This window comes from Vidua chalybeata, chromosome 4 (assembly GCF_026979565.1).
Source record: "Vidua chalybeata isolate OUT-0048 chromosome 4, bVidCha1 merged haplotype, whole genome shotgun sequence".
NCBI classification, from domain to species: domain Eukaryota; kingdom Metazoa; phylum Chordata; class Aves; order Passeriformes; family Viduidae; genus Vidua; species Vidua chalybeata.
The window spans coordinates 43215386-43223901 of NC_071533.1; positions in this window are offsets into that span (position 1 = coordinate 43215386).

Genomic DNA, 8516 nt, shown 5'->3' on the forward strand with positions numbered 1-8516 from the left:
AGCTGCTTATATTCACATTATTTGGGAGAGTTCTGAACCAAAGTTGCAGAAGTTTAATAGCTTATTCCAAATTATGGCTGAAAGCAATAACATTTCTCTCAGTAGCAAGCAAGCACACAAAGGAAAAAATAGGATTAAAAATAATCTCTAGACTATAACTATAAACTAATCATGGGAAAATTTGGGGTGTCTGTTTAATTGTGATCAATGTATAACATTTTCTTAGTGAATTCATTTTTCCACAAAAGCACAGGGTGTGTGAAACATGCCAAAAAGGGCACCCTGACCCCTTTAAGTTCTGCTATTAACCTAATATGGATCTTGTCCTGGACAGTTGACGATTGCATAGTATAATTATAGAAACAAGGATAATTGCAATATGCAATAGGCAGTAGGGAATCTGCTTTTCACTAACAAGGGCCTGAGAATGATGACTCTACTGACTTCAGCCCTTAATTGATTTCAAAAAAGGTTAAAAATAAGCAGATTTTAGGATATACCTTTCTGTAGGCACGCAGTTTGTGGTCATTGGGAGTGGGGCTGCGGCTGAGCCTCATCCCCAATGGGTGTAGCTGTGGAAAGCAGGAGAGCAGCACTGACAGCAATGAGCCATGGAGTGCCCAGGTGCACTGACCAACCACCAAAGGGAACAGAGGGCACAGAGGTGCAGTGCTTGAACATGAGGGGTGTAAAAGGTTGGGCTGAAGAAGAAGAAGAAGGGCAGACACTTGCAGCCTTCTGAAGTGGAATGATGTTACTCTGTATGGGCAGGTGCCTGAAGCCTTCTGATGTGATAAGGTGTTACTCTATTTGGGTTGGAGCTTTCTGAAATTGTATGATGATACTCTGTGTGTCATGGCCATCTCTTCTGTGACATATGCTGCAACACCTTTCAACAAGCAGATTTTTGGTCAGGTAAGATGATCCAATACATTTAACAACCAAATAATTTTGCTTCCCCATATTCCTTTAGGTTCTGTTTTCAAACTCAGTCTTTACCCCAAGTAAGGAATAGAGCAGGTACATAAAATGCAAAAAGTCTCAATGTTATGATTAGAACAAAATTTTGGATCAGCAAATATGTATGAATAAGTTAAATATTCATGGTCTTGAAAGAGCTTTATCCACTCTTCTGGGGCCGCATATCAAGTAAATTAAATAATCAGCCACATCTGTTCTGTATTGGAAAAACTGGGCCTAAAAAGAAAGTGTTAGTTCCTGCCCAAGCTTTCAAAATGAGAAAGTGGTTATACCTGGTTTTAGAGCTTTATTAGATTATAATTAAGAGTGCAAAGCATCTAAGATAGCAAAGCACACATGAGACACTGAGGCTCTGATCAGTAGCAGCTACTATGTCCTGATAGGAGTGGATGTGGCTGGAGACAAAGATGCTGCTCAAAAGTGTCACTCTGGCTCATGTTAGCCTGATCTTGGGGCTAAATCCCTGCCAGCTACTGAAGGTCAGTCATGAGGATGCCTAGGGCACATCTTCCTGTCTCTAGTTTCGGCATCTAGTTCTGTTTGCTCCCAGACTACTCCAGGATGTGACCTGAAGTCCTTTTGAATGGGATTCAAAAGTACATTCTGGATCCAAATTGGGTTACAGGCACTTTTGAATAGTGTGCCAAAATAGTTAAATCCTCCTAAAAAGAAAACTTAACCATCCAAGTCTTTGGAGTGGTCTTGCAAGTGTTAGCTTTGTAAATTACATGGGTTTACCAATTAATAGCTTCTCTCTATAAGAATAGCAAATGTGCCTCAATAACATTTTAAATGATTTTTTACTATGTGTGTTCAATATTCAGTTTTCCATGCAGTTTTGTGTTTCCATGGAGATGCACTGTGTTTGGAAAAAAGCCTGCCAGGAGTTAATCTGATTAATAATATTAAAATTACTTAAACTGAGAAAAGCTTGAGTTTTCTTTGCTGGTGAAAGCAACTCTCTATCTCACCTGGATGCAGAATAAATAGGAGACTCTGGCATCTGTTTGGGGGAGCGTGAGAAACAAATCTGAAAGTCAGCCAGCCCTGAGGAAAGTGTAAAGATGGATTCAGCTTTCTCAGTAAAGCCAGGCCTCAAGAGCAGATGTGTAGTCTTAGAGTCAAAGCAAATCAGGAAGGTCACTGAGGAGCGCTTAAGGAATCTAAAGTTGAAGGGACGGTCCCTCATTTCACCAGATCCTTGTCCTGACTAACGTGAAGTTAAGTGTTGTTCAGCAGTTAGAAAGAAAAGATGCAACGAGAAAGAGCAGAAAGAACGAATATAATGAAGATCTGGTGTAGAACCAACCAACTGGTTCTTCAGGATTTCACACTGAGAGTGGTTCTGAACATGGGAGCCAGAGTAAAATGCCTGAATGGCAATGAGGGCATGAAAGTAGAAGTAAATATGTAGCAGATGGGGAAAAAACTTAGAGAACAAGGGCTGGAAACTTCATTTTATCAGGAAGGGGAAGAAAATTATTTTGCTGAAGGTATATAATAATACTTTGTGAATATTAATTGTGAATAAATTTTGGCTTTCTGCTAAGTGGTTTGTAGCAGAAAAGGATTACTGTCCCTAATTAGGATTAGTAGAAGCAAAAACTAAATAGTATTAAGATCAAGCATCATTAATTCATGCAAGAAAAATATACTGTATGATTACTGTGATAGCAGAGGCTGATTTTCAATCAGCCTGAAATGAAAATTCAGGCTGGTATTTCCATATTAGTGAACCTAATGAACTATTAAAAAGATCTTCACTTCCTTCACAAGAGCAAACCAGAACATGTTTAAACCAAAACTTTAAATGAGTGTATTTACTCCTGTGGTTGTATTGTGTCTTTCTATAAAAACTTGTTCATTTTTAAATTCAAATTTTCTAATTGACTTATATGGATGTAGCATAAGCCTTTTTCACATTACTGGAATGCAGAAAACTGTTTTTATCCACTTCTTATGTACGTACATTAATGCTCATTGCATTTTAAACTGGAAAAAAAGTAGCAAAGAAAGGCCTGGATACAATACACAGATATGATTGACTATGAATTATTTTCTTGTTTTGTATAAGCTTTTTTTTCCCTCACTGAGAACAAAAAATATCCCACAGGCAAAAACAGTATTTCAATATAATTTTCCTTAGAAAAGGAACAAAAAGTTGAAATATCACCATTTTTTTTCTAAATGAAATGCAGCAAAATAATTCAATTTGGAGATGTCTATGTTTAGTTTTGACTTACTAAATCAAAAAGTTTTATTTTCTTGAACTGAACCCAAATGCTGTGTTTCAAGTCAGTTCAGCATTAAGCTGTTTTGGCCTATTGTGCCTCATGGGAATCTGAGCAGTGCCCCCTGGTTCCCAGGCTTTCATATGGGCCAGGCTTCTTGGCAAACTCTCTCCCATTGCACCACAGCATGTGACTCTAATGATGAGCCATATGGCTCAGACAGAGGGGATCTCATGGTGCATAATGGGACATAAACTTAAGCAAAAACTGCATTTTCCCTTAAAAAGCATTTGACACAATTCCCAGCCCACTTTCTTCAAAAGCCATATTGCTAGAAAGGTTAGAAAAGGGGGAATTGATCTGCAGGTATATTGCTGAAAATCTCATGCACATGAGAAGACGTGGAATTCCAAGAGTTAAGAAACAGGACTGCTTTCACGATTGTTATAACTCCTTTTAGTTGGGGAGGAAAGTGGCCCCTACATATCTTGACAACACAGTAGAGAGGACTGCAATCTACAGAAGTCAAGGGGAAAAAATGTGATAATAGAACAGATGGGGAATGTGTTCCTATGGTGACTAGATACCCTATATTTTCTCCTAAGATATACAAATGAAAAGTAACATGAACTGCAGCAAGGGAAGACCAAACACTGTTTTTTCCTAGGTTGGGGCGCTGCTAATAGTGACAGTCATTATTAAAATATACACATCCATTTCTTGTTTATTATGTAGTATATTATGATTACCAGAAAACATGAACTAGACAAAAGCAAGTGTAAAAATTAAACCATTTTGTATTTTGCTTTCAGATACTTCACAAAAAAAAAAATAAAATCAACAAGTAAAGATCAGAACTGTAATGCCCTCAGTTACCCACACAAGGAGATGGAAATATCTGGACTTAAAGACCTAGACAGAGAGAGAACATGTTATTAAGGGATTTCTCATTAAGTTGCAGGAAGATACATTGTCAAAGGGATCCTAAAGTTGTGGAGGCAAAGTTTAAGAGGTTAGGAAATATAAGAATCATGGTTGACAGCGACCTTATTTCTGTCCTTTGAGATATAAATGAATGACACTCCTCTTCTCCCCCTTCATAAAAAATAAGAAGGAAACAAAATTTTTGCAAGCAGAAAGTTACAGCTGTGTCAAGTTTTCTCTGCATAAACCTTGTCAAATTATGTCTTCCTTGGGAACATCTATTCTGATGCTGACAAAATCAAAAAACTCTTTGGATGACAGCGTGCTGGTTTTTCAAGAGATTCTCAATACAAGGTGGTATCTCTGCTTCTCAGGCTTTATTTCAGAAGAGAGAGGTTCCTTCTGACCTGGGCAGGATGTCTGTCTCTGGCTTTGGCATGCACATGCAAAACTAGTTGCACTGAAATTGGTCAGCTCATGTTCAAAGCTCTCTGAAGAGCTGAGTTGCCTTTTCATGTGTGTTATGTGACTGGTCTTGGCGTTGTCTTAATGGCATTAGTAATGTTTTGATATATGATATGCAGTGATATACTTCCTATGTAGTAGAAATAATAATGATGATATAATAAAGTGGGGAAAGATCTGTTTGGCAAGTGAAGCTAACTAAAATAATCTTACCATCACTAAGAAGCCTCTGCAGGGTTATAGTGGAAACATGAATAAAATTTAAAAACACGCTCAGTGATATTTTCCTGGATGAGTCACTGAGAATGTGTATGAATAGTAAGGGACTGGGATTATTGGGGCATATCCAGCTATTCATTTTGCCATGAGTCTGAGATAACTCACTTAATGCAAATGAAAGGCAAGTTTGCCTCTGTGATGGTCTGTTACTGGCTTGGCTTGCAAAAAAAACTATAAATTATGTTGAAGAATGCCAAATGTATAGCTCTGTGATTTCAAAGGTATATGAGGGAAGGAAAGGCAATTGTAAAAAAAAAAAAAAAAAGCCCTTCTTTTTTCTGCTTTCAGTGAGACAGGTATAGATGTAGTACACTCTTAAATTCTTCTCCTCAGAAATGCAAATTATTTTTTCTCTGACTGCCAAGGAAGGTTCCAATTATCCAGACAGATTGGAAAAAAAGTCACATTTGCTCTCCCACAACCCCTTATGTTTGCTTTTCTCTAAACCTTCCTCAGCTCCACTTGCTGGCTACTAGTAAAGAAACTTGTCTGTAATTACAAAGGTGTTAATTTCAGCATTGCGTGTACTTTTTCCTTTTACTAGATTGGCATGAATGTTTCACACTCCAATGCGTGCTGTAATTGGAACAAACTGCAACACCTACTACTAAAAAGTGAGTCTTTGTAGCCGTTGCTTGTCCCTTCCATTTAAAATTCCCTAGCCACACTTTTGCCTCCCAAGCTGCCTTTGAAGGCAGATTTATGTGTTTTAAGTACAATTCAAGCATATTGCAGGCACAGCAGGAGATTGTAAACAATCAGAAACTGAACTGGGCAGAGTCCTCAGAATCTGTGTGGCAGAACCTGAAAAACACCTGCAGCTTAAGTGTTTGCAGGTATACTATGGATGATTCAGCACTGAAATAGATGTTACTGAGGAACATCACACAAAACACAGAGAGCAGTGTAAGCAGCTGATATGGATGCTCTCCATGTACATGAATCACCATTGTTGAAGTCAGGGTTTGACCAGCTCCCAGAAGATTCATCCACTTCTTTATTACCATCTTTATTTGGTATGGCTGACTTCACAAGAGAATATCTCCAGGCAATAGGGGAAACCAAACTCTGTCTGGATCTCAAATGCAGTGATTACATATGTATCTAGAAGGACTCCTGCTTGCTAATTCTGTATTAAACACCTGTTAGAGAAATACTGAATATATGTATTATACAAGGCTCATCTCTCTTGGAGTATCGGGTTCAAAATTATACACAACATGTAACCAGAGACAGGAAAAACATTTCGTTTTTCTCACCTATTTCTGTGCAAAAAGACTATTTTGCCCTTCTGTGTATATCTAGGACCATCCTCCCACTGGAAGAGGAAACACTGATGCAAATTCTGGATATATTCTCAGTGTTAGTTGTTGACTAAACATCTAAAAAACTGTGGACTTTGAACAGCAATAGCCTCAGCAGCATTTAGAGCTATTTTCCCTTTCAAAAATTATCTTGAGCAGTAACACTGCTTAAAGATGAGGACCACTGTCATGAGGTAGCTCCCATTTCAGTAACATGTCCTAACAGGTAATTATTTACTCGGTTTTCTTTCTAATTTGTTGCATCTTTGGCACAATTCTGCACCAGGAGTATGCAAATTTTTTTGACACTGCAGGCATGACTTTCCCTTTCTCCTGACAGAAGGAAGTCTGGATGTCTTGGACTGAGCAAGGGAGCTGAAATCAAACCTCCCTCTTCCTGGGAAAGTGCTTTAATCACTAACTGTCACTAATCATGCAAACAGTGAAGGGTTACTCTTTCTGAAATTATTTTACTTAGTGAAAATGGCTCTGGTGCTCTGCTTTGTGCTAAGCCTGCTGCAGCTGACAAAGTGTTTTGGGATTCCTCTGCCAGTGTGCAAGACACCGGTGCTCTCAAGGGACTTCCAGATATCCTAAACTGTTTCAGAGATAGGCTCAATCTGACTAAGGTTATGATCCATGTAGACATGAATAATAGGAAAACGTAGGATGTGTAATTGGTTGTTTTGGACATGGAAACCTAATCTCTGCCTAAATTGCATGCTAGACTCAAATGCTTTTCATGACTCATAAAGTGAGTGTTTGTCAAATGACTATAACCACTATTATTTATAAGGAAACACTGCTTAAGAGTCTGGTTTTCACTAGAGTAGCAGAGGGTCCCTCATTCAAGACTCCAGGCAGTTGATAAAACCAGGGTAAAGTTCCTAATAAGAAGGTTTCCCCAAGACAGTGTTTCTATCTAAACTCTCTGGCTTTCTTCAGCTAGCCCCTAGTCTGATTGATAGGCCCTTCAGACTTAACCTAGGCTCATTTTGCAGAATATGACCCTGATTTTGTCTTTTCCAAATACATGAGCAGATGCAGGCTTCCCATCTAGAAACTCTGAGCTAAGGAACAGAATCACTGTAACAACTGCTGTACAGCTGAGTTAGTATGAGGAGATGAGCCTTGAAATTGCATAAATCCTGAGGAAATACAAAGTGCTAAATTCAGCCTGTTTGTTTTTAATTTTTGCCTTCAGAATCATACAAGAAACAAAACAGGTTAATTACATTCTTGGAGACTTCTAAAAGTTGAACTGTGAAGCACAATGTTCAAGTTTTTAAACAGGGTGTTGCAGAACTGAACTTGTTCTGTTTATCCTTCAAAGTGCCTATTTGTATCCTCTGAAATCCTTTTGGAAAGTCTGTAGAGACTATCAGGAAATATTGACTATACCTGAAACCCTTCTAAAATGCTGTACTATTCCACTAAATGTTTATCTGGGGCTGTGAACTTCAGGAAGGATATTGTAAGTGGTTGAAAACTTATAGTTTCCACAGAAGAGGAAAAAGATAATTTTTCAGTCCCTATATCTCAGAAATGAAATGAACATGTAGAAGATGAACATGTAGAAGATGTGACAGAATGGTCATTAGTCTAAAAAAATGAAAATAAATTAAATCCAAATATAAATTTAAAGAAAACAAAAATATCTAACAGGAAAAAATTTACTTGTCCTGCAAGGCTTAAAAATAGTTCTGTAATTCAAGGAAGTTAACAAAAACTTGCTAATTTTCTTCAAAAGCCTTTGACCCCATTTTAATACTCTGCTCCCCAGCAGAAATTATTTGCAATGTTGAAATTTTCTCTATTATCAAGTCTAATTATAAAAAGTTACTTCTGGCTTAACTGTTATTTTTCTTCAGAGGCTGAAGGATTGTGTGCCTTAATGGCAGCGAGACTCCTCTCCCTCTCGCCAGTGGTGGTGTTTCAGAAGGAGCTTTGACACCAGTATTTACATACATCACTGAATGGCAGAGGCTATGTGCCTTGCAAATGGAAGAAGTTGCTTTATGGCTATTCATAAATGACCCATATGACTGAGGTATGTGACAAGCAATAATTGACAGCAATTTACAGTTAATATATTGTTCCTGGTTTAACTTTGTTTTAATTTTTCCTCATGATTAAAATTAGATTATGCTAAGCTCACATTCCCATTTAAGATAAAAGGAACCAACAAGAAAAGGGTTTTGTTTTTCCTCCTTAAACTCCCTTAAATCTCATAGGTTAAGTCATGGAAACCTATAAAGCTCTTTTAGTGAAAACATATACATGTTGCATGTCGCTGGATTTGTTGAGGTCATTTGATATGATCTATGTTCTG